General features: G+C 35.4%; 1 pseudogene; it reads right to left on the reverse strand.

Moving 5' to 3' along the window:
* Positions 1–414: 414 nt before the first annotated feature.
* On the reverse strand, positions 415–22,888 carry LOC138334565 (chitinase domain-containing protein 1-like; annotated as a pseudogene).
* Positions 22,889–23,907: the final 1,019 nt, after the last annotated feature.

Consider the following 23,907-nt stretch of genomic DNA (forward strand, 5'->3'; position numbering starts at 1 on the left):
TGACGAATTGTAATAATTTCCCACAATAATAGTGAAACAATCTCATTTTCAGGTGTATTTCAGGTTATATTTACCTGAATTTATTTTGAAAACATTTAGCCTGTGTATAGCTATTTAAAGCTTGATGAAAGTATAAATACACTACTTACACCCATCTTTGTAGACCCAACAAATATAAGATTTGAGAGTTTCGTCTCCCTACCGTACCTCGTCTCTTACTAGACGAGAGTAACATAGAGTGGTCTCCCTTCTTCAAAAACCTTTATGGAGCCACAGAGGGCAACATGCCTGAGAAGGAATGGGCAGGAAACTGAAGGGTTGAACTCCATAAAGTTATGGTAAGTATTATATCATGAACTTTGTATCTTCTCTGGATCTGATAAAGGTCATTTCTGCAGTCTTTTAAAATAGAAACAACAATTTTTTATAACAAAAATAAAGATTTATTGGATAATTCAGTTCAGTTAACAAACTTTGATCCAACACACACTCACATAAATTAGTTAATTCACTAATAACAGATACCTCACACCATTGTTTCAAAATCAAACAGACACATACATATTCAATCAAAAATGTATAGATGATCAGTAACAAATACACTGTATATTGGATTATTTTTTTAGTTTAAATTGTTGAGGATCTTCTGACATATAAAATGCATAGTAATTTAAAATACACTTAAAATTACACATCTCCATTGCTTTCCTTATTCTAAACTGATTTCTTAAAATTGTGAAAAAAACAGTCATGAAAATGAGAAGATTTGGGAATCAAAGAAAAATCGAACACAAAACTTCTCTAATAGGATAGTATATTAGTTCATGGTCCTATAACAAAAGTAATTGATGTAAACCAAATAAAATAAAATATCTTCCTATGTTATTTTCAGACTCTTCGATAGAGTTAGGAATTACTTACCTATATAATAAATCTAAATTTGCTTTATCACAATTGTAACCCTTCAGTCACTAATACAAATGGTATAAAAAAACTCTTACAATTAAAAATAGCAATATTGGGTTAATTTTGCCCCATCCCACTTGCATTCCCCTACCTCCGGCAACCAGAGGATCATTGCTACCATGTGTACAATTTCAATCCTCACACTATAAGAATGCTACCAATCTAATATGAGTATAATGCATTGCATAGTTTCTGAGAAGAAGTTGTTTATATGGAAATAGCCAAAGTGACCCCTTTTGGCCCCACCCCTCAGGCCCAAGAGGGTTAGCCCAACCATTTGTTACCACCCCATAAGGATGCTACCAGTCAAATGATAAATTCTGACCAGAGATTACAAAGAAGTTGATGGTTGAAGGATAGACCTAGGAAGAAATGAACTACAGAGAAATATTTATCACAATAAGCATTCAGTTTAGCCGTCTACCATTTGAGCATTTCATACAGAGTCATTCTATTTCTTAACAAAATCATTACAGCAAAAATCACTCATTACTTTATGACACCATTCATAACAATGAAACTACTAAACAAAACACAACAAACAGTACTTGGTACTATAACTAAAAAAAACCACATCATTTACAATCATTTTAATAATTGCGTTTCTGGTGTAAAGCTTGGTAATGTCTAGATTTATTCTGTAGTATTCACAGATCATTTGTAACATTAATTCCTGTGTTCTTCATAGAAAATAATGGTATTTACTGTGTTATATGTGTAAAAGGAATTTTGCATTCATCAATAACTCCTCTGTGTTTTTTTCTTAGGAAATCAATATTCAATTCAGTGTTATAAATTATAAATCTGCAATTTTTCCATATAATTCAGCGAGTAATTTGTTCTATCGAACGTAGGTGGAATGCAATCCTTTTACACTTTTTTCAGTTTACAAAAGATGATAGATATAAAATAATTAAGGCCTTGACTTATTTTCGATGAAATACATGTACCTGTGTTTTTCAAGAAGTCGTAGAAGTATTTAATTGACCTACCACATAGCCAGTTATTTTCACAGCTCAAAATTTTCATGAATTGGACTAAAAAGGAGAAAATTAAATTTCAGCACTTTTAAAATACATGTTTTGCAATTTGGCTATAAAGGATTATATAAATCGTCAATTCCTCAATTTGCTGCAGATCAAATCTTCATGACTATAGCAATATCCTGCAAAAATAACAACCTCGTAAAAATAATCGGCTATATTTCCAATAGTCTACAATAGGTCGTAGAAGTAATCAAGGCCTTGACCTATTTCCCAGATGGAGATCCCAGTACCCATAGCCTTAGCCAGGTCTAGTCGCACTTGTATAGACTTCAGGGTCGGGAAATGTACACTGTGTGTCTCTCCCATCGATCTGAAAAAATCAACAATGATAATGTTCTAATCTCTGTGTCAATATATTTGTTCATTATTAGAAATTTCCAGAAATTCAATTTAACTTCAAATGCCATGAAACACTTGCCAGGTTTTACTCTCTTTCAAACTTTTTCAACCCCTGTAGGCATGACACATATCATAGTATCTACCAAGTAAATTGTTTAAATCCCTATTTTAATTTTAGACTAAGCATCTCTAAATTATCTTTCCTTAGCAGAGAAAATTGTGAGTTTTACTAAAAAAATAATGTAACAATGGAAACCTACCCACATGGAGGTTAATTCTGTAATATGCAGGACCAAATAACCTCAAATTCGAGGCAGGATAAAGCTGTATGATTTGTGAATTGAAATCTAAAACCTCTATATAACGGATCAAGTATAGCAATATCAACCTGAAGATAATTATCAACTGTAGATTCAATTTCTTTTATATAGAAATATAGAGACATTTAAAAGGTGAGGAGAGTTTTTTCTCACATACCTATTCAATGCACTCGTGTCACCTGAGGCTATATTGCATGACAACCCAAGCAATACAGCCTAGTGACGTCACAGAGCCAACAAAATTACTATCTTCTCAGCAAAGTTTCAGTATTTTTTCCCCCAGAAACTTGTCTGGTTTTTCTATTTAATATGCAAACATTTGGATTTACTGTGAAATTACAATATAACATCATGGTATGAGAAAATTTAACTCTTTATATGTGAATATGAAGGATAGTGATATTATACCCTCGGAATCACAAAATGTTGTAAAACCCTATAGGCAAAAAGCCCCGTGTTTTACAACATTAGAATATTCCTATCTGTCAAATTCCACCTATGAAAGAGTATTTAATAATGTTTAAGTGCCGGATAAAAAACACTTACGTGTACTCTCCAACATGTTCAGCTGTATCCTCCATCCACTTAAGCTTAGGCTTAAATTTCTTCAGAATATCTATGTATCTGAATTAAAAGAATAGAAATTTTTAATAATGACTGTAAAAGCAGGTATAGTTCTGACAGTAATTGTTTTACACATTAATAAAATGACACACTCACATCTTTTGAAGAGGCAAGTACAGTTGGAACACTTGTTTTTAGCTTGGAAACTAGGTTAGGACTCCCTGAATGGTTAAGGTTTTGGTACATACATTTTCATACTATTTTATACAGGATATTACATAAAATAATTAAACACCCCATAGACAAGACGTAACACTGCAGTAATGGAAGGTATCGACCCAATGAGGACCCCAGTCCATTTAAGTTTCAAGATCTCAAGAACCCTTACCTTTACTTAAAATTGTTATTAATTGAAGGCTAAAATATACCACATACTTTCTATATTGATTTTCCCGGCTTTTTGTGACTTTTTCATACAGTAATTTACATATTAGATCTAAATCTGTGATTATCTGACCTCATTAAGCATCTCCCTCATATTCTCATTTTTTATAACCTAGGCCCTTATTTGGTCAAATACAGCTAATCTCACATTATGAAAGTTTTGGAATAAAGTATTTATCAACACAACATATAGATACTTACTGATGACCTACTATTGCTCCACCATTACCTCCTTTAACCATTGTATAGTCATTACCGTAGAAATTGAGACCGAGTAGGATTTTAGACCTTGATGACGATTCCTCTTCTGGCACCAACGATTCAATGCAATCCTTAACCCAAGTTATAGGACTGTTGGCTCCTGGTCTGTAAAAACAGCGTAGCACACTCTAAATATAATCATCTTCATACCATAACCAAATGATTAATTTTTCTTTGTTTTCATACTAAATCTAGCTTTCTGATAAGCCGATTCATTTTTTTTCATACCACTATGAAAAAAAAATATCTGAGAATGGCGTGGAAAACATGCTATCGTGATGTTACCATAGAGCTATTGATTTTAGGTATTGATTTGGAAAAGAAATCCCTTGGATTCACACAGTTTGCAAACAAAATTTGCAATGCTTAAATATTAAATCATTATTCAATTCTTATGTGTCCAATGGTGTTCCATTCCAATCTAATTTCATATACATTATTGGAGGCAAGGACATTATGTTTTTAGTTTTAAAGGCTTTTCTAGTTTTATTTCAGTATGTACTGAGGTTAAAGTGTTCCACTCAAATAATAGTGATTGGTTTCCGCCTCAGTTACATCCCTTGCTGAAGCTACACAGAGGACCAGTGTATATATATATATATATAGAGAGAGAGAGAGAGACCAGCCATATTGAGTGGCAATTCTTACTCCACAATTGACATCATTTCAATCAACATGGTTACCCGCTACATGGTTCTTTGTGAGGGGAGCGCAGTCTGGCAGAGAGAACAGATCTAAGAGAAGGGAACCAGTCTATTCTTTACATGGGCTCAACTTGATTTGTGCTCTTCTAAGAAGAGATGTCTTTTCACAAGTTATTTCATCATATAGATGGAAGAGCTTTCAGTAGCAGAAGAGCTACAAATTAAGTGCTCAGAAGTTGTATTCTAGAAGTAGAAGAGGCCAAATCCAGTTAGACTCTGGATTCATATGACAGGTAGATAGTCTTTATGAATTGATATAAACATGATTTAGCTAAGATTCAACATTGCCATCAAATCTACGTAAGCTTGCTAGAATAAGTGTTTTTTATGTTTTGACTTAATGTCTTTCAATGTCCTGATAAAAGATGTTGGTGTTATTATTAATTACTTTCTCTGACTGGAGAAGTCGTAAGTCATCAGGCTGAATCCGTCTACATTATCTTCCAGAGCCTCAAAGTCCTCCCTGGTAAACATGCCTACAACACCACTGAAATAGATATATAATCTTATTTAGTACATGACATTCAATAGTTAATGCATGCATTTCAGAGATGACCCTAGAAACTCAGTGGTTATATTCTAATAGAAATCTGTACTGTAAAACACAATTCCAATTGATATGTTTCAATCATAGCCATCTGCTGTCAATGCATCCTCGATACTCCAGGGGTTACCATAACTGACGTTATGTCCACCAATGGACTATCTCATTAGTAAAACTGAAGGTAGTTCCGTAGAAAATATCTGACCAATCACAAGCCGGCAAAGAATTCCTTTGAAGACTACAGAAAGAGAGACACCCAGCTTCAAAGCCACACAGTCAACCACAGTGTTCCGTTATACAGCTCTTTTGATGTATACCAAAGGACTAAATTACCTGTTCTATTCTGTTGCCTCCAGTTTTACTATGAGATAGTCCAGGGGTGTAGAGATCGTATGTGATCGTAACCCCTGGAGCATCGAGGATGCTGTCAATGCTGATTGGTTGGTTGTTTGCTCTTATTTAAAGACATCCATCCCTGTATGCAGTGTGTTCCATGTGTAAATGTCTGCATTTTTTGGGAGGCTGGGGTATACTTGTTGTGTCACTTTGCAAAATTGGAAACTCCTGCCCATTTGTATAAGAAGGTAATGGACTCATTGTGTAGAATGTTGATAATAATTCCGACTTCCAGGTTGATAGTAGAAATCTAACACCAGAACTTACCCAGGATAGACAGGTGGGGGAATGACCAGTATAAACTGCTTCTTAGCTTTGTGGAACATTTCCCCAAGATGGTTCAGAAAATGTCTCAGTTCCCTGTAGATAGAGAACACCATAAAAAGTAAAGTTATCGATAAGTCTGTGATATATTAATTACACTAAAACCCTATTTGATATTTATTGTTTTTAAACAGATAACAAATAATATTCATATTTACACATGAACATATGCTTTAACCACAGGGACTTGACATTTTCCTATGACCTATATTGACCTTCCCCGTGGAAACCATATATCAAGATACATATAAGGTGTCTGAAGGTTGGGTCAATACTGGAATTTATTTGATTTATTTTGTTTTATTCTTGGTCATTGAGAATGTGTCAAATCCTTGTTGCTAAAACAGCAATTAGATACCCATTAGATATGTGTCAGAGGTAAAATATTTTACACAAGCCATGGATATTATCACAAATTAATAACCATAAACAGCTCTTAAATCATATACAATGCTTCAATATAAAGGGACAGAAGTGATTCTGCCTAGTGAAACCTACTTGCTAGCCTGTCCCCCCGAGTTGTGACCAAATTTCTATCACCACTCCAGCAAATTTGTTCTGCTGTAAAACAAAAAGAAAAATTTACAAATCAATACATTATGTAAAGATTGTTTTTCATTCTTGTTACACCAATTCACAATGTCCCTTTACTACGGCTCATACACAAGTGCAACTTAATGTCCGGAAAATATGGTAAATTTTTCATCCCTGAATTTCACTGCAGTAAAGTATTATAGAATGAAAGAAAAAAAAACTATAATGCGTTCCTATAAGTACCACTATTCCTCAGACAAATCATTATCAATTGATATTTTGAGTACTCTCCTTTCCTTAACTATATATACACTTTATTCATTATACATTGATTGCATATTACTTATTTCTTATACAAATCACTTCCGATAACCCTCGTGTAAATACATAATGGAACTGAAAGTGGAAGGAACATGGAGTGCCAAGAGAAATCCCACATGGTCGGGCCCCCCAGATGGACAGGTGAAAGGTGAGTGACATAACCACTACATCAACCGATCACCTACCATTTCCCTCCCCTCCCTAGGAAGGTAATGAAACTTTCTCATCATTCACAGATAATTTAAAGGTAGTTGACCTCATTTTAAGTATAAAATCCTGTGGAGAGTCAATGATATGGCTCCAAAATCTTGATGATTATGAAATCATTATAACATATCTATCTCAATCCTTGTATTTTACCTTAATTGTGTCAAGTATAACTTATCTATCTCAATCCTTGTATTGTACATTAATTGTGTCAAGTATAACTTATCTATCTCAATCCTTGTATTGTACATTAATTGTGTCAAGTATAACTTATCTATCTCAATCCTTGTATTGTATATTAATTGTGTCAAGTATAAACTTATCTATCTCAATCCTTGTATTGTACCTTAATCCTGTCGAGTATAACTTATCTATCTCAATCCTTGTATTGTATATTAATCCTGTCGAGTATAACTTATCTATCTCAATCCTTGTATTGTATATTAATCCTGTCGAGTATAACTTATCTATCTAAATCCTTGTATTCTATATTAATTGTGTAGAGTATAACATATCTATCTCAATCCTTGTACTTTACCTTAATCCTGTCGAGTATAACTTATCTATCTCAATCATTGTATTGTATATTACTCGTGTCAAGTATAACTTATCTATCTCAATCCTTGTATTGTATATTAATGTGTATATTAATCGTGTCGAGTATAACTTATCTATCTCAATCCTTGTATTGTACCTTAATCCTGTCGAGTATAACTTATCTATCTCAATCCTTGTATTGTATATTACTCGTGTCAAGTATAACTTATCTATCTCAATCCTTGTATTGTATATTAATTGTGTCGAGTATAACTTATCTATCTCAATCCTTGTATTGTATATTAATCGTGTCGAATATAACTTTATCTATCTCAATCCTTGTATTGTATATTAATTGTGTCGAGTATAACTTATCTATCTCAATCCTTGTATTGTATATTAATCGTGTCGAGTATAACTTATCTATCTCAATCCTTGTATTGTATATTAATCGTGTCGAGTATAACTTATCTATCTCAATCCTTGTATTGTATATTAATCGTGTCGAATATAACTTATCTATCTCAATCCTTGTATTGTATATTAATTGTGTCGAGTATAACTTATCTATCTCAATCCTTGTATTGTATATTAATTGTGTCGAGTATAACTTATCTATCTCAATCCTTGTATTGTATATTAATTGTGTCAAGTATAACTTATCTATCTCAATCCTTGTATTGTATATTAATCGTGTCGTGTATAACTTATCTATCTCAATTCTTGTATTGTACCTTAATCCTGTCGAGTATAACTTATCTATCTCAATCCTTATATTGTACATTAATTGTGTCGAGTATAACTTATCTATCTCAATCCTTGTATTTTACCTTAAAGCCCATTACCTTTCCGGAGCAAAACATAAAAGTTTCTTAAGAAACGTTAATAACATCCGAAAATGCATACCGATGACTTAAAATAAGGTTACGACACCAAACATATGCAAGATTTCCTGCGTAATATATGAAAACAGTGAAGAATCAATTCGCTGTTTTGCCGTCTGGCGCAGTGATAGTCAACTACCGCCCGGTATTTAGGACGACAGCGGGAAACATAATACGACCCGCGTTATGAAAAATAAACATTTTATTTATTTTAATCAAATCCTTCAGAAGGTGTTAATAAATGTAGTATTAACGCAAAGTTAATATTTTTTGCGACTCTACAAAATTATCGATCTTGTTTTACATTCCCAAATTTAAAAATTTAAAGCCGTTTCGGAAAGGTAGTGGGCCTTTAATCCTGTCGAGTATAACTTATCTATCTCAATCCTTGTATTGTACATTAATCCTGTCGAGTATATAACTATCTATCTCAATCCTTGTATTGTATATTAATTGTGTCGAATATAACTTATCTATCTCAATCCTTGTATTGTATATTAATTGTGTCAAGTATAACTTATCTATCTCAATCCTTGTATTGTATATTAATTGTGTCGAGTATAACTTATTTATCTCAATCCTTGTATTGTATATTAATTGTGTAGAGTATAACTTATTTATCTCAATCCTTGTATTGTATATTAATTGTGTCGAGTATAACTTATTTATCTCAATCCTTGTATTGTATATTAATTGTGACAAGTATAACTTATCTATCTCAATCCTTGTATTGTATATTAATTGTGTCGAGTATAACTTATTTATCTCAATCCTTGTATTGTATATTAATTGTGTCGAGTATAACTTATTATCTCAATCCTTGTATTGTATATTAATTGTGTCGAGTATAACTTATTTATCTCAATCCTTGTATTGTACATTTATTGTGTCGAGTATAACTTATCTATCTTAATCCTTGTATTTTTACCTTAATCGTGTCGAGTATAATTTATCTATCTCAATCATTGTATATTACCTAAATCTGTCGAGTATAACTTATCTATCTCAATCCTTGTATTCTATATTAATTGTGTAGAGTATAACTTATCTATCTCAATCCTTGTATTGTATATTAATCGTGTCGAGTATAACTTATCTATCTCAATCCTTGTATTGTATATTAATCGTGTCGAGTATAACTTATCTATCTCAATCCTTTGTATTGTATATTAATCGTGTCGAGTATAACTTATCTATCTCAATCCTTGTATTGTATATTAATCGTGTCGAGTATAACTTATCTATCTCAATCCTTGTATTGTAATTAAATGTGTCGAGTATAACTTATCTATCTCAATCCTTGTATTCTATACTTAATTGTGTAGAGTATAACTTATCTATCTCAATCCTTGTATTTTACATTAATCCTCGTGTCGAGTATAACTTATCTATCTCAATCCTTGTATTCTATATTAATCGTGTCGAGTATAACTTATCTATCTCAATCCTTGTATTCTATATTAATCGTGTCGAGTATAACTTATCTATCTCAATCCTTGTATTCTATATTAATTGTGTCGAGTATAACTTATCTATCTCAATCCTTGTATTGTACCTATTAATCGTGTCGAGTATAACTTATCTATCTCAATCCTTGTATTCTATATTAATCGTGTCGAGTATAACTTATCTATCTCAATCCTTGTATTGTATATTATCTAATGTAAGTTCAATAACTTATCTATCTCAATCCTTGTATTGTATATTAATCGTGTCGAGTATAACTTATCTATCTCAATCCTTGTATTGTATATTAACCGTGTCGAGTATAACTTATCTATCTCAATCCTTGTATTGTATATTAATCGTGTCGAGTATTAACTTATCTATCATTCAATCCTTGTATTGTATATTAATTGTGTCGAGTATAATTATCTATCTCAATCCTTGTATTGTATATTAATCGTGTTGGGTATAACTTATCTATCTCAATACTTGTATTGTATATTAATTGTGTCGAGTATAACTTATCTATCTCAATACTTGTATTGTATATTAATCGTGTTTATAACTTATCTATCTCAATCCTTGTATTGTATATTAACACCCCAGTGACCCGATACTTATCGTATTTCCTCCGGGCACTTTATATCTCACTTTGCACTTCCGGAATATCACTAAGGGCGTCTGGGTCCTGGCAGGGCCACATGTGTTTCCCCCAAACCGCTTTGATGTTGTGGATCCAGCAATGACACAGGGATTGTATCGTCTTCCTTGGTTCCTCCCCCAGGTCAGGAGCACCAGTATACAGCAGAGATATGAAAAACAACAATTTGAACAACACAAGTATTCGTCCTATCAACCTGTATAATATCTATTCTATTAAACAATACTAACCCCTCCAATATCCCAATTACAGAAAGTTACATTTTCAGTACAGGCCTATAAGTTTCAGAATTTAACTTGCCCCCACCCCCTATCAGTTACTACATTAAATCCTACTAACTCCCCTTTTCCCATGAGCGGCCTCCCCAGGAATGCTGTCGCCAATCCTTTCCCCTTGCCCTAGCTACACTTGACCTATAGTTGTTCGTTTGCGAATTAAAGACAGGTCTGGTGATTTTATATTATTTCAAACGAGCCTTGACAAAGCTCTCATATCCTTGTGCAAACAACAGGTGTGTCCCCAAACCGCTTTGATGTTGTGGATCCAGCAATGACACAGGGCCTGTGTCCTCTTCCTTGGTTCCTCCCCCAGGTCAGGGGCACCAGTACACAGCAGATATGAAAAACAACAAGTTGAACAACACAAGTATTAGTCCTATCAACCTGTATAATATCTATTAAAATTATTATTATTATCTATTAATATATTAAACAATATCAACCCCTCCAATATCCCAATATTAGAGACAGCGGTATAAGCAATGGACTTTCATTGTAAACGATTTGGAAACACTATCAGAAATAATTGCAATAGAAAAATGCAATCTCATAACAGGTAACAGTTCCGTGGGATGTCCGATTCTCTCGTAAAAGGCGACTAAATTTAGGATCTTATCTTTTCTATTCTTCCTAACTGACTTTATCTTTCCTAATGCCTCCCTTGGCACCGCTTCACTTTTGGCCTTGAGTTGAGCGTTCGCCCCTGTGAGGAAGGCTCTGGGTTCTGTCCCCTGGCCGAGACACACCAAAGTCTATAAAAGTGGTAGTTTCTGCTCCTGCTTAGCGCTCAGCAAAAAGGGAGTGGGACGACTGGTTCGCCCGTTGTCAGTATAATGTGACCGGGTGGGGTGTGTTGCTTGGTGTCTTCGGCGGCATGCATCAGTGATATAGCACTATAAAAAGGGCAAAAGTTCCACTATACAAGAAGACACAACATGAATATACCGCAGTCTCCCGAAACATACCTCGCACAACATACACGCAACACACCGCATACATGGGAGGCCGTCCTTACATGACCATAGCTGTTAATAGGACGTTAATTAATCAAACAAACAAACCGATAGCCGGTGTTGTACATTTTGCGTCATTCAAGTGACATTGAAACCCGCCTCTACATGTCATGGGTAGGTTTCGCCAAACCAAATAAATATTTTTTTTGTGAAATTCAATAAGCGGAAGTTAAAGAGGAAAAAACATATTAAAATATCTCAATTAATTTCTTTATGTGTTTGAGATTGAACAAATGTGTCTTGAATCCAAAATTGAAGGAAATTCTTGATTTATTACGGTGTCCGTCAGACAAAATAATATGCAAATGAAGCTGCGATGGATTGTGTTGTCGAAGTTTGGCGCATGCGCATTGTCACGCACAAAAAGTAAACAAAATGGCTGAACGAATGTGTGTGAGATTAAAAAAAATATATCTGAATCGGCAACAAAGTGGAGGAAATTATAATGGATTCGGTAGCACCCTAGGATATCTATAGGGAATTGAATTCAGAGATGGCATGTAGCAATAGAAGAAACAGAAGCCACATCTCAAGCGGAACTTGCCGGGATCTGTTGGGACTCGTGTAACGGTGTCGTCGTCGTGACATATGCCAGCGCACAAAACAACCGCAGACTAACTACATGTATATTTGGGTGTACCAAGTTAGCGAGCGTATGTAAGTAACATGAAGTGTTTTAGATTATATGATATGTATAAACAGTCCCTCGCACTTCGATTTGTTGTTGTTTTTTAACTAAACATGCCGTGGCAAGACTGTCACTTCTATTTGACATTTTGTTGCACGCTTCCGTTTGTTGCTGCGGCCTCGTTTTGGAAAAAATACGTCATGTTCTATGTAAAGCTTGACTTCGCTCTATTTTTAGAGGAGTATTTTCCTGGTCAAGCTAGGCAACTGACCACCCATATCGTTCGCTGTATGCATTGAAAATGATCTGAAGATTATATCTATGTATAGGATAAATTTCAATTTCGTAGTCTTTATATTTCATTGGGCGAAACCTACCTTTAACCTATTTTATCTATTACTATCTGTGTGTATGAACGCAAGAATGTAGCGATGTTCGCTGTAGTAAAATTCCTGTGGTCCAGTACTGGGGCGATAAATCCTATGCGAAGTGCCATCAATGCTTCCAAAATAGCCAGAAAGTTGCTACCGATTTTCCGCGCATTTCCCGCTATTCATTCCGAGAGGGCCTCTTCAAAATATTCATATAAAAGGTGCCATGTTCAGTCGACTATTCTATCAACGGTAGAGATATTAGTAGAGCTAATAAGTGACAAAGTATTAGAGTAAGGATAAGAACATTACCACTATTACACATTATCAAAGTTAGCAATAATTCATTTTTTTTAAATTCAAAACAGTATTGGACCTCATTGGTAAAATTGAGGCCACCCTATATCCAGTAAAGGATCGATAAAGTTCAAGAAACGTTTCCGGTGTCTTGCCAGTTGCATCATAGAATATAAGCAGCGTATGGGAAAGTGAAGTAAAAACGTCACATCCGGGATACAAAGGGGCTTCATCGTCCACAAATAGCACGTTTCTTGTAGAAAGGACAACCGGAGGCAAAGCGTCTAATGCGGTACAAATGTTCACAACATCGACACCAAAAAATGGAATATCAAGAATTGAAAGCAGTAATGTAATCACATGTATTATATCCAAGTTTCTGTAATGACGAGGGCTGCTTTCAAAGACGGTACATAATAGAAGCAGTAAAAAAAAAGACAAATGATACCTTTACCGTTTCCCAACCCATCACATACTTGTTCTTTCTGTGGATCATTATTTATCGTCGATAATGTATTTAGTGGGTTAACCACTTATAAAAACGATAAGCCTAGTATATCTGTTATAAAGTCGGTTTACCAAAAGAAATGTGCATTATCGACCGATATAAAACTACACTTTTCGTCAATAATGTGGGCTTTAGTCGTTCATAAACTATTGCATTTGAACATTTACGTTAAAGTTATATGTGCCGTATTTTTCATATCACGAATCATCAAGATGAGCTTTTGATATGTTATTTATTACCAAAAGTTACCAACATTTTGAGAATTACAGTATTTTCAATGCTAACGTTTTAATTTTACGAGTACATATAAGAGCTGAAAATGATTTTTGGCAGTACTGCCAAAAATCATTATATGTACATCTATAGTGAAGTGAAATGAGTACATACGGTCGGACCATAAAGCCAAATCGTGGTCTACAATTTCATTTAGCATTTTTATAATGTTATTAGTCATTGTAAAGTGATTTCTGCAGGTATGTTTCCATATAAACATACATAAGGCATAAAAACCAACAATTTTGCATTACTTAAATTCTGTGTTGCAACTAACGTTTGTCAAACATCTGGAAACTATTTGAATGATTTTCACGGCTTTTCCAGTTACGGCACATATAACTTTAAATGGACGTACATTGTGCTAATAGAGGTTTCTCTTGAAAAAACCTGGGTTTATCAACTAAAACCCACATCGACGATAAACTTAATATTATCTTAATGTTAGTGTTTATTTGATTAACTGCTTTATCGATAAATAAACCTGGTTTATCGATGATATTCAATGTTTATCGATCGATCATAACAAGTTTTGTTCGATAAACCTACTTTGTCGTCGTAATATCGGTGTATCGACGATATATTATATTTATCGAATGAAACTTAAATTAATGATCGATAAACCTGATTATCAACGATAAAGTAGGTTTATCGAATCGATAATGATTTGTTTACCTATTTTATCGACGATAAACCTGGGTTATCGACTTTTTATTTACACAATGTTTTCAAAATACATGTAGACTAATCGTAAATCATTAACAAGATTCCACACAAGTTTATTTCAAATATGTTAACAATAATGCAACTTAATATTAGTATTATATCTCGAAATCGGGGGAAAATACACGATTCTTGTACATGCATTGAAAATGTCGTATACAGGCGTCCGTACATTTTTTACGTGCCCGTTTACCTGGCGAGACATGATGGCAGAACACTGCGCACTACACATACAAATATATATTTATGAAAATTTGTACTGAACATATTAAAGACTGCTTAAAAGCGATAAATTATTTGCTACAAAATTTAATTATATGTTGGTATTTGAATAACATATATTTGTAATACTTTGTTATTACATCAGGTACGCCCTAGTATCCAAGACCAAAGGAAAAATATAAAGTTGACTTTGGAGAGTTTGCTCATTTTAAGAGCTTACCGCAGCTCGCACACCATACACGCAGCACACCACATACATGGGAGGGGCCGTCCTTACATGACCATAGCTGTTAATAGGACTTTAATTAATCAAACAAACAAACAAAAGCTTAACAACTCATCCGGTGATGTATGGTGACATCCTGGTTACACTCAAGGAAAATATCATAATCTACCTGAGGATGTTAAGTAATTTTGTATAGTAATGATCCATCCAAAAAAAGCTGCCGCAGCGGATTAGAGAAAAAATACAAAGGTTCACTACAAATGTTCGGAAAATGCCGAAGATTGCTTTATATACGGTCTAAAAGTAAATTTTGAACATATTGTTTGGATACAAGTCAATATTAATGACTGATCCCTCTAAGATATGGATACGCACCTGATTTTGACCGAAAACACGTTTTTTTATGCAAATTTTTAACCCAATGTCTGATATCTATCCCAAAAATCAAAATAATTAAGAACTTTATCAAATAAAACTCCATGGAAAAACACATCAAATGGTTTTTTTTAGCCCACCAATCATCAGATGGTGGGCTATTCAAATCGCCTTTCGTCCGTGGTCCGTCCATCCGTCCGTCCGTTAACAATTCTTGTTTCTTGGATTTTGATAGTTAAAGTTTGTTACCGCTATTTCTCAAAAAGTGCTCTGAAGGGATCTTTCTCAAATTTTATGTACAGGTTTCCCTAGGACTTTTAGTTGTACATATTGCATTTTGGGACTGATCGGTCAACAAGATGGCCGACAGGCAGCCATCTTGGATTTTTGATAGTTAAAGTTTGTTACCGCTATTTCTCAAAAGTACTGCAGGGATCTTTCTCAAATTTCATATATAAGGTTCCCCTAGGGCCCTAGTTGTGCATATTGCATTTTGGGACGTCGATCGGTCAAAACAAGATGGCCGACGGGCGGCCATCTTGGATTTTGATAGTTAAAGTTTGTTACCGCTAATTTCTCAGAAAGTACTGAAGGGATCTTTCTCAAATTTCATATGTAGGTTCCCCTAGGACCCTTGTTGTGCATATTGCATTTTGGGACCGATCAGTCAACAAGATGGCCGACAGGTGGCCATCTTGGATTTTGATAGTTAAAGTTTGTTACCGCTATTCTTCAAAAAGTGCTGGAAGGATCTTTCTCAAAATTTATGTACAGGTTTCCCTAGGACTCTAGTTGTGCATATTGCATTTTGGGAACCGATCGGTCAACAAGATGGGCCGACAGGTGGCCATCTTGGATTTTGATAGTTAAAGTTTGTTACCGCTATTTCTCAAAAAAAGTGCTGAAGGTATCTTTCTCAAATTTCATATACAGGTTCCCCTAGGACCCTAGTTGTGCAATATTGTTAATTGGGACCGGATCGGTAAAACAAGATCGGCCGACCGCTATATATATATTGACGGATCATATTGGAGTTTTGGTTTTTTTGGTGTTTTGATTGTATTGAAAAGTACGAAGTTTGTTGACCGGCTATTTTCTTCAGAAAGTAGCTGAAGGGATCTTCTCAAATTTTATGTGTAGGTTCCCCTTGTACGCCTAGTTGTTGAGCCGTTCGCATCCTGTGAGTGAAGTGCTCTGGGTTTCTGTCCCCTGGCCGAGACACACTCCAAAGTCTGTTAAATGTGGTTAGTTTCTGTCCTGCTTAGCGCTCAGCAACAAAGGGAGTGGGTACGACTGGGTCTCGCCCGTTGTCAGTATAATGTGACCGGGTGTTATGGGGTGTGTTGCTAGGTGTCTTCGGCGGCATGCTTCAGTGATATAGCACTATAAAAGGGCAAAAAAGTTCCACTTATACAAGAAGAATCAACAAGACTTATACGGCTCCCCGAAACACGCACCTCGTTCAACATACAACGCAACACACCCACATATTGGATTTTGAGGCGTCCTTACATTGTTAGCTATTTCTCAGAAAGGATAATTAATCTCAAATTTTATGTGTAGTTCCCCTTGTACCCTAGTATGCCTTGTGCATAGTACAAGATTAGGCCGCCATCTTAGATTTCATTGTTGAAGTTTGTTACCACTATTTCTTAGAAAGTACTATAGCGATCTGTCTCAAATTTTATATGCCATGTGTTTGAAAAAGTTTGAAAAGCAGGGAAAAGACCCCTCTTTCCATTGTCAGACATAGATCTTTCTTTGGTGGGCGCCAAGATCCCTCTGGAATCTCTTGTTTTTCAAATCAATTATGAGTTAGCATATAATAAAGATATTCTGCATACTGCAATATGTCATATACTGTACGAATATTTTCACCAATATAGCGCCTTGACAAATATTGTTTCGTTCTCTCATACTTGGCATGGTTATCACGCAGTTGCTAGGGGTAGGGAAAAGACACCTCACACGCGCTAGACAGTGACATCATCAGTACATGCGGCGACCATGTTTATGCAAAGTGACGTTCATGTCGGGCTGAATTTTCACCATTTCTCGTTAAAGTATGGGGAGAAAAAGATTCTTAGATGGGCCAGTCAGGTGGACAGGGATATCTTAAACCCCGTAAAAGATATTGACCATCAACCTTCAAGAAGACTCGGGTTGATTAGTCCATTTTTTTTCACTCGGGACGAGATAATCCATGTCCACTTGACTGACCCATTTAAGATTCTTTTAAAAGATAACTTGCATATACCAGGGTAGTTGACAATGACGTCATCCGATGCATGCCTTGTTTTTATTGATACGTTTTCCTAAGACGGTAGGATCTTATTTTTCTCTTCCTCCTACCTAATTTTATTCTTCCTAACGTCTCCCTTGACACCGGCTCGTGGTATTTTGATTTCTGTTTGGAGCTCACCCCTGTGAGGTAGGCTCTATGTTCTGTCTCCTGGCCGGGACACACCAAAGTCTTTAAAAATTGGTTGATTCATGTTCTAGCTTAGCGCTCAGCATACGGGAAGTAGGACGACTGTAGTTTGCCCATTGTCAATATGATGTGACCGGTTGGGGTGTTTGTTGTTTTGGTGTGTCTTCGATGGCATGTCTTCAGTGATATAGCACTTCGAGTATACATAACATGAATATACTGCAGTCCCCTAAAACCGCCACGTTGCGCACTTCATTACATGCAACATAACAGCCACATATGGGAGTCCATTACATAACCCATGGTTGTTAATAGGACGTTAATTAATCAAACAAAATACAAACTAACTTCATCTAATATCCATCTCACAGATTTGTAAATGATAGAACTATTTATCAACTTTCTTGTATTTTTAGGAATAATTTGGGAAATGGAATTTCTATTTTTCGAAATTCAAAAACATAATGATGCAGTTTGTCCAATAGAAATAGCTTTTAAACGGTAGTAATGAAGAAAAAACGAACATTTACTACTATAGATCATCACTAATTTTATATAATTTTCTGAAGGGCTTTTGTAATCTGGTACTAAACTAAACAATATAATCCATCTTTGTGTGGTAAGAATTAATATTAAAAATCTACAAATCCACTTGAACCTAGACCAGAATTATCTATTTTATTTTAATAAATCATTAGTAAATACTAAATACATTTCGGCAGACAATGCCCCTCCCTGTAACATTCCATGCTCCATTTTGAGCGTGGGAGACTTTAACCCATTATGTAAAACGCAAATTTCAACATTGTTTATTTGAATTAAAAACTAATTCATGAAGTTTGTACAGTAATCCAGCATGCCACACACAAAATAAAACGCTTTATTTCTATCTAGAAATGCAACATGAACATTTGAACCATATCCGATATTGTGATTAATACATTGTTGCAGACTAAATGACATTCATAAACTGCATTTTTTTAATAAGCAGACTGCTGTTGATTTGGAAACAAGTTAGAATTTAGGAACTGTTTTAAATTCTTTCCGATACAATTATTTCATTTCAAACATTTGAAAAATACATGTAGCAAGGTGATTCCCCTGTAAACTATTTGGGTCGTCTTTCTTTTTACCTTGACCTTTTGTACACAAAATAATAAATATAATACCTTTTTTCCAATCTTTTGGAGTTATTACTAAAACCAGTTTTGAATGAACTTAAACACCAATCCCTCGCTTTTGTGCATATGTGTCTTCTTATTTCATCATAAAATTGGGGGTGGGTATCTTGGTCTCTTCGGCTGCATGCTTCAGTGATATAGCACTATAAAAAGGACAAAAAATTTCACTATACATGTTACAAAAAGACACAACACGAAAAATACTGCATTTTCCCCAAAACAACATACCTCGCACTTACATTCATACACGCGGCTACACACTGTATACATGGGGGAGGCCGTCCTTACATGACCCTGGCTGTTTATAGTACGTTAAAATAATTAATCAAACAAACAAACAAACAAAAATCCTGCACCCTTAAAATTTAGAGCTGCCCATCTGGTGTATAAAAACTTATATTGTCTTGATATTTTTTATGAAATATATCTGCCCTACTGCTAGGGGGTAAGAATTATACATGAATATAACGCAGACTCCCGAAACACGCACCACGCACTAAATACCACTCTACATACATGAGAGGCCCTTCTTACACGACCCTGGCTGTTGATAGGACGTAAATTAATCAAACACAACTGCTGCCCATATTACATGATACATAAAATGAAACCAATATTAAATGAAATGCCATACATATATATGTATAAAATTCTTAACGAATTCCCTGATTTCTATCACACAAGAGTGCCCTGCAGGTAGTACCTGCTGCCCCTATTGCATGATCGTAAAGGACAGCTAAAAGGATATTATCTTTTCTTTTCTTCCTAACTGACTTTATCCTTACTAATGCCTCCCTTGGCACTGCCTTACTTTTGGCCTCGAGTTGAGCGGTCGCCCCTGTGAGGAAGGCATAATGTCAGTATAATGTGACCGGGGTAGGATGTGTTTCTTGGTGCCTTGGGCGCCATGCTTAAGTGATTTAGCACTATAAAAAAGGCCATCAGTACCACAGTATATAAGAAGACGCATCATAAAATCCTCGCACAACATACACGCATCACACCGCATACATGAGATGTCATCCTAACATGACCATAGCTGTTAATAGGGACGTTTAATTAAACAAACAAACAAAAATCTCACACAAGACATTGTACACGGAAGAACTATCCATCAGACTAACATAACACGTTACTCTGGCTTTACTATGGATATACAGTATAAGCCCTCTAAATTCGAACTTCGCACTTCCTCGAATACTCCCCATTCCTCAAACTGAGCTCGCATGGTCCCGACCGTGCCCTTATATATTTATGAAATAAAACCCCGGATAGCTCGAAACGAACTGCTATTCGCCGAATTACCCCTCATTCCTCGAACAGAAATATATCCCGTTCCCATAAAAATGCATAGTAAAGAAACCATCTATTTCGTCGAAACAGTGCTTCTATCGTATGGATGCGAAATTTTGTCAATTGGGTATTATCTAACAGAAAGTTAAGGTTGAAAGGACAGAGCTCATCCATATTGCAGCACAAATCAATGTTATTTTTAATCTGCGTCTTCCGTATATTATGTTTTTTTTACAATTGGGTCATTTAACTTTCCCGGTTTCTGTAAGCATCATTTGCTCTTACATTAGTGCCTTTCAAATACGGTAACATTTTGATTAGCAATTTACAGTGATTATGCATTATTTTTTAAATCATCTGCGAATGGCGAATTTTAATCAATATACATGTACTGCACTGTACCTCTTGACCTTCATGTAGATAGCTAACTAGACATTTGCTCTGCCTAATTTACACTTCAAATTATCTCCAGCATTTCAAAACGTGCATTTTTATAAAATACACATGATTAACATAACGATCGAAACTCACCGTTATAAATATTTCAAATACTGGAAAACAATACTTAAATCGTTATTGACCATGCAAGCTTTGTCACAGACTGTGGCAATTTTTCAGCATTTCATACTGTGCATTTTTATAAAATTCACATTTTTATTAACATTAATGATTGAAAATCACCGCTATGAATATTTCAGATGCTAGAAAACAATACTTACTACGTTATCGACATACAAGGTTTGTCACAAACAACATTGAAGCGATTGAATATCGCCCTTATATATATACAAATGTTTTAAATGCTGTAAAATAATACTTCAAAACGTTATTGACATGCAAGGTTCGTCACAGATTGTGGCCAGAACATATGCCTATTTTGGCAAAACCTCGGATGAGTCGAATACCCCGTATTCCTCGAAACTATGAACCTGGTCCCCCTACAGTTCTTAGTTAAAAAGGGTTTTACTGTATTGTGGTGAATATGCCCATGGATATATTGTGGTGAATATGCCCAATGTGCTTAAAGTTGCCGATAATGGGCAGTCGTAGTATATACGGTCACACGCGAGATCCGAGTTTCGTATAATATGTCAGAATACTAGCTTGACCAGGTGTAATCAGCACATCACCTTCGGACGAGTTGATGCTCGAGAGGCGGAACCCTAAACATGTACCCTGGATCGTATTTCCGTATGATCCACATAATACCATATCATACATCTTAACATCCTATTCATCATATAATCAATAATCTAATCAATATATCATCATCTTAACAATATATCATTATTAATCAATACATTATCATTATCACCATCATATAAGCACCATATCATCAGTTATCATCTAATCACCACATTGTCACGTAACATCATCATACCGTCACATCACACTACAGTAAAAAAACGAGCTGCTGTTATCTTATCGTTTTGGTCAAAAGTATTAAATGTACCTGCTGTCCCCATTGCAATGATCGTTAAAAGGAGACTCAATTTAGGATCTTATCTTTTTCATTCTTCCTAAATACTTTATTCTTCCTAAAGTCTCTCTTGACACCACCTCACTTTTGGCCTTAGTTGAGCGTTTCGCCCTCTGTGAGGAAGGCGTTGGGTTCTGTCCCCTGGCCGAGACACACCAAAGTCTATAAGTGGTAGTTTCTGCTCCTGCTTAGCATAGCAGTCAGCAAACAGGGAGTGGGGACGACTGGTTCCCCCGTTGTCAGTATAATGTGACCGGTTGGGGGTGTGTTGCTTGGTGTCTTCAGCGGCATGCTTCAGTGATATGGCACTATAAAAAGGGCAACAGTTCCATACATGGGACGCACCCGCACTCAAACAAGCTCCGTCCTTACATGATCCTGGCTGTTAATAGAAACGTTAAAAATTATCAAACAAACAAACAAATCAACTGTCATATTCATATTTTGAAAATAGGCCATTTTAATGATTAATGTGTCAATCAAGCAATAACCAGTTTTTTAGTGTATCCCTTGGGCCGTTATCTGCATTGAATAATGTATCCCGCGTTGTGGTTGATACGTGGGCCTTCCTTCCCTCATCGATTAAAGACTCCTGTTCTGTATCACTGTCGCCGGGCAGCCTGGTCGTCTTGTTCCGGATACTGCAGCGCAAAGTAGCATGGGTCAACGTTCTAATTCTGAAAAATAGGACCATTTGTTTTAAACCTTCTTTCTATTAAAGCTATGTCAGTTGTTAATTAATACTTTAATATTTAGGGGACAATAAAGGAAGAGACTTTATATAAATATAATTTGTGCTTTGCTAAATGTCTGAGCTACTTAAATTCATACTAATTACCTTCAATGTAAAATAATAACCGCGGTTGTCCACAAGTTTACGCGCTTTCCTCTACACGTCCCAAGGTCCACTCGTGGTAAGTGATAATACTATCAACTGCCGGTATGTCCACAGATGTCTCTTCCTCTACCAATGACTCCTCCTGTGATGACTGGGGTTCCTGGAAACTCTCGAGGACAGTAAAAGAAGTATCTGGCTCTCTAACTTTGCAGGCGCTGCATTTCCAGGGAAGGTTCAGTGAACCTTTAACCATCAATCTGTGGTCAGTTCTAGAGACGCCTATAAAATATAATAGCTATGTATATCGGGATTATTAAATTAAATACGATCGTTAAGTACATTTGGAAAAATATATAGATATATTAGATAGATGAAATACGATCTCTTAGTTTGTTTGATTTAATTAACGTCCTACTAACAGCTAGGGTCGTGTAAGGACGGCCTCCCATGTATGCAGTGTATTGCATTATGTAGACTGCGGAATGTTCGTGTTGTGTCTTCTATACAAGTGGAACTGTTGCCCTTTTTATAGTGTTATGTCACTTAAGCATGCCGCCGAATACACCAAGCAACACACCCCACCCACCACCCCATTCTCTGTTTGCTGAGCGCTAAGCAGGACGAAGAACTACCACTATTATAGACTTTGGTGTGTTTCAGCCAGGGGACAGAACCCAGAGCCTTCCTCACAGGGGCGAACTCGAGGCCAGAAGTGGGGCGGTGCCAAAGGGAGGCATTAGGGAACATAAAGTCAGTTAGGAAGAATAGATAAGATCCTAAATTTAGTCGCCTTTTACGATCATGCAAATAGGGGCATCAGGTACACATTCTAACGTCCCTACCTGTAGGGCCAGCGAAAAAAGTTGATTAAAAACTTGCACAATTTACGAAACATTTGCATTATTAAATGATAAAACACAAGTACACGCAATTATCTTTATTAATAAATTCAAATAATTTTTTCCAAAATAATTAAGAAAGTTATTTATCAAAATTCAAATGATACAAATCTTCAAATTACAAAATAATAAAAATTATGATTAAAATACAATGTATGTTAGTTAAATCAATTTATCTGACTTGAAAAATATTAGTTATAATAAACCCTTTAATAAACAGTCAAAAAATACATATTATTACTCAGTGTTCAGATCATGCGTATCTGAAAATTGTAAAGGTCCAAAATCACAATATGCACAACTAGGGCCCTAGGGGAACCTACATGTGAAATTTGAGAAAGATCCATTCAATACTTTCTGAGAAATAGCGATA

Source organism: Argopecten irradians, chromosome 11 (genome assembly GCF_041381155.1).
Source record: "Argopecten irradians isolate NY chromosome 11, Ai_NY, whole genome shotgun sequence".
Classification (NCBI taxonomy): Eukaryota; Metazoa; Mollusca; class Bivalvia; order Pectinida; family Pectinidae; genus Argopecten; species Argopecten irradians.